We start from the raw sequence: 4,618 nt of genomic DNA, 5'->3' as shown, positions 1-4,618 counted from the left end.
GGTTTCTATTAATTCCCCTGAATTATTTCAGAAAGCAACGGGAAGATAGAAAAGGGTGGCTCCAAAAATAACCCTCTGAGACCATTTTGAAGGAGTGCATAATGCATATGTAAATGACAGTTGAACTGATGATATAATATATGAATGGCTCATGATGTGACGTGAGCTGTAGGGCTGCATTTAAGAGGACTAGGAATTGAGGCCGTATCTTTAATTTGTCTTTTTTTTTCATCAGCTCAATCCGTTCGTCCTCTCCATACGTTCTCTCACCGTGCAGGGATTTGAAAAATGCAAATTTATTTAATTTGTCTTCCATCTGTTCCTCATGTCATGTCAATCGATGAGCCAATTTAACCATTATGTAGAATTGTTCAACGATCGTTATCCAGTAACTTATCCAGCATATTTTGACTTCTACATTTTAAATTGACTAGTTTGGTCATTATGTAATGTCACAATAATTGATAAAGTTACATTCAATTAAAATCAGACTGAAAGAAAATATGTTGGCTGTCCACTTTAAGAGCAAGAACAAGTAACTACTAGTTGATAATGAGAATAATTTTATTGGCCAGGTATGCTACTAAAGTACAACATCATATGTTAACAATAAACACACAATAAAAAGACTAATACGTACAAGACTAAAAGGCAGTAGTGCAGTGTTGAGTAGTGCAAAGATGCTGAAATGAACATAATAATAAATTATGTAATAATGTAACAGATGGCTTCATTCGTATGAGAAAAAGTTGTTTTTTTTACAGTATTTGCATTAAGCAGTGTGCACAGATTGATATCAGATGGGAAGGATAATACAGTATTTCCATGATTGACACTAAAGTGAGTTTAAATAATCGTATGTACATTTACAGTGAGTGTTTGGGTTGTTTTAATTTATACTTTTACAGTCGAGTACTCTGACATGTGGCATCCAGTAATCTGATTATTTCTAATAATAATTTTCTCCAAGTGTAATAACATTTTTAATCCAAGGGGTAATTTAGATTACCCTCACTTGAGTATATGATGAACTTCCTGGTGGTCAATGCATAACCTAGAGTATAAGGGGATCAGCGTGGCCTTTGTTTAGTGAGGCCAGCGTGAGCACTGCATGTAAAACAAAGTTAGTGTTTTTTTTCAACCACAATAAAAAGCCTAACTGATATTCCAAAGTCTATATCAGTTTAAATTTAAGAGATATTTGAGGGTTATTTCCACTTCACGTCTACCTTTCTTTTGGCACCTCTCGTATACGTCAAAAACTTCTGATTCCATCTTATCCACTAAAGATTTGTCCTGCAATGCCTTTCTGTCCCTTTAAGGATCCAGCACTGCATTCAGTACATCTACATGTTAAAGTTTACTGTGTTATCAAGACTAAAACTTGGACTTTTAAAATGCATGTAAACATATCAGTTCAACTGAAATCATACGAAGTTAAATTTCTCAAGCAGGATTTTGCGGTTGGGGGGGGATGATTCACTCTCGCATGTATACAACTCAAACTGACCGAGGCGTTCTGCACGGGCTTTCATAGCCCCGGCACTGGGCAAGTCGAACAACATGAATCTGTAAGAAGAAAACAAAACAGAAGTATCAACATGATGCTTTAGCAAGAATCAGGAGAGCTGTGAAGTTGTCCATGTTTAAACTGTTCGACATACAACCAGTTTGCTTTGTCTTTTGTTTGATATGCGACTGAATACAGTAGGTCAACCAGAAGAAGATCCCATAGTTACTCGCTGAAAACGGTTATTGTATATTGCCACCTACTGTAGTGGAGTTGGATATTCTGTATTCTGCGACTACATGATGCACACACACCACACATTCCAATCTGCACATTGCACTTTGAAACCCTGGACACTTTACACTGTTACATTTCTACAGTCTTTACATTTCACTGCACATCTGTATGAGCATGTGACAAATACAAATCTTGAATCTTGAATCTTCCTTCAATAAATTGATTCTCCTCTCATGCTTGTAAACTAGGACAAGGACTGTAGTCCATTTCTACAGCCTACTCGACTATACCTGTAGCTCGACTTCACTGTGCATGTAAACGTACTGACTGTGAGGTGACACTGCATTGTCACATGTCTTGTAACATTTTCAGTCTTGCAACTGTTTCTTTAATGATTTGGATTACAGCTCTCCAGTCTTTTATCTGAACAAAGAAGTCCAAAGAAACTCACTGCGCCTCTTCCCCTTCATTGTGGCGGGGTCACATTTTGCTGCTGCGTGTCCCGAATACCCACAATGCTTCTGTTTTCTCTGATCAGCAGCAGACTTCAGCCGCTTGCATTCGTTAGCAGTGCGTCTCCTCTTGTCGTCAACTCCGGGGAGTGATCAGTGTTCCTTTTCTAGGTCACTGGTTATGCGACGCGCCGAGCCACTGGGAGCCACGCACATCCCTATTCTCCCTTCTGCAGGAGAAGCCATCCACATCTCCAATTAAAGCGCCCTCCACCAAGCTACACCCATCCGCCGTCGGATCTGGAGCAGTCATCTCGCATTCAGACGTCTTCCCTCACACTCTGTACCCAGGGTCCCTGAAGATGCCTCAGAGAGACAAGGAAAGATTGTTTCCTGATTGCCGACGAGAGGAAAAAGGGGGGAAGGATTTTGAAATATTTAAGAGCGAAGCGGTCTCGCTGGAGCGTCGAGGTTTTGTTTTGTTTTATATTTGATGTTGGTAAACTTCGGAGCTACACAGGTCTTCCATTTAAATCACAGAGATGTCACAGTCAATGAGAATTCTCTGTGACTCTGTGCATGACTTTTTCAAGACCCTTACGACTTGGGAATGACTCTGTAATGTTAACATGGCATCTGCTCTTAAGGGAGAGGTCTAATTTATGCAGCAAGTTATGGTTTCATTCAAAGGATCAGAGCTTTTAAAATGTGTTTGAGGATTTATGTTGTTTTCAAGACCAACTGTAGTAGGCCTTGCCCTGACTAAGACTTACTCTATCAGCGTTATCTGTTATTGTTTGTATTGACTACAGCAACTTTTTGGATTTAATTTGCCAATGCACATTAACCTTCTCTATTTTTTAAACGCAGTTTTTAATCCCAATTCTGACACATTATAAAATTGCTTTTTCACTGCCCATCTGTATGAGCATCTGACAAATAAAGAAGACCAGGAAAAATCACAATATAGATCAATAGCCGGGACGTTAAAAGTCTCAAGTCCCAACACTTCTTTGTCTGCAGAAGATGAAGTAAACCATGATGTGTGTTTTCATTGGTTGCTGAAAGGTTGTGACTTTATGGTTACTGTGCAAAACAAACAGAGACTAGATGGATGTCTAAAGAGGACACAGCGAAGTGCAAATGCAAATTTAAAAAAAAGCAGATGAACATAATAACATCAATTAAAAATTAGGCCAACGCTGAAGTGCAAATACTTTCAGTTCCTTCAGTGTCGACTTAAAGTTGGCTGCAAAAGCCCAGGCAGTTACATAGACAGCGATTGTAGGTCTAAATAGCTCATGTCTTTATTGGCCATCATTGAATGGGGTGAAGTTTTTTTTTTTTAAACTCATCTGTTTTGGTTTTAGAAAGGATATGAGTCAATCATAATAAGGGTCATAGACACGGTTGAGCTGACTGACAGGCAGGTGTGTTGTTGCTGTCTGTCAGGAGACTTAAAGCCCGCCTCACCTTTAGCTCTTTGCCTGTTTCTAGGTTGACCGAAAGTTAATTTGACACCATTTCCAATAGGGTGACCACTATCAATGGGCCTCAGGAGTCAGCTTCAGACACCACTGATGTCACTGAGACTATGTCCATGTTTTATACAGTCAATGGGATAGGTCCCCATAGTTAGGTGAGCGCAGAGTTTGTCAGTTACTATGGAGATGATGCAAAGGTGAGAAGTGTTTAGAAAACTGCACCGAGGGTGGTCTGCAGCTGTGAGAGTGACATCATGTAGACTGATACTGAAGTGTTTTTTTTTTATATATCAATGATAGATTTAGTGCCTGATTTCTCAGGGTTGATGAAATGGTATTGTGGGGATCAAACATCTGGAATTGAACGGCATCAGTGGTTATCTGAGTGTACAGATTCTGTAGTTGCATCACTTTTTTTTCCGACTATTTTGTGTTAAATCTGCTTGTAGCACGCAATCAACCTTCAGTAAGTTGTGAAACTGCAGCACAGACAGCTCCATTGTTGCATCATGGCGTTAAATCTCTTTTCTTCTGTTCACCTCAGCTAACCTGCAGGAACAGATGTCACACCCACACACCATTTGGAGTTGGCAACTTTTTAAAAAACAAAACTAAAAAAAAGTATTATTTGTTTGAGGCTTCAGATGTTTGCTGAACTTTAATCACCTCCAAGCACCCCAAATACATCAGCTCAACATTGTGTGACAAAGCCTCAGGACGTCCTGCTGTCTCTGCAAAACATTCTCCTTTGAACTTAATGCTGCATTAAAGTCAGGCAGGGGAACCTTTGTGTGTTGTCCTGATAGCAAAATGCAATTTAATACAACACCTCTTTGTGAATGTATCTGAACTGCACGTGGGTCATAGAACTTACACCTTCTTGAGTGCTCTATGAAGAAAGTAATTAAGTCATGCATGGTGTGTTGTGTTGACAG

The 4,618-nt window shown here is 39.5% G+C and overlaps 1 long non-coding RNA gene across 1 annotated transcript in view; it reads right to left on the bottom strand.

Moving 5' to 3' along the window:
• Positions 1–546: 546 nt before the first annotated feature.
• Positions 547–4,618, bottom strand: part of LOC136179840 (uncharacterized) — a 4,450-nt gene continuing 378 nt past the window's right edge. Inside the window, exons 1-2 of the long non-coding RNA XR_010666777.1 lie at positions 2,199–4,618; positions 547–1,569 (exon numbers count right to left, since the gene is read on the bottom strand). The exon at positions 2,199–4,618 is cut by the window's right edge and continues 378 nt beyond it. This is a non-coding gene — a long non-coding RNA (uncharacterized lncRNA). The remainder of the gene's footprint in view (positions 1,570–2,198) is intronic.

Source organism: Labrus bergylta, chromosome 8, assembly GCF_963930695.1.
Source record: "Labrus bergylta chromosome 8, fLabBer1.1, whole genome shotgun sequence".
Taxonomy (NCBI): domain Eukaryota; kingdom Metazoa; phylum Chordata; class Actinopteri; order Labriformes; family Labridae; genus Labrus; species Labrus bergylta.
The sequence above is the reverse complement of the archived record's forward strand: the minus strand, read 5'-3'. Positions and strand labels throughout refer to the sequence as shown.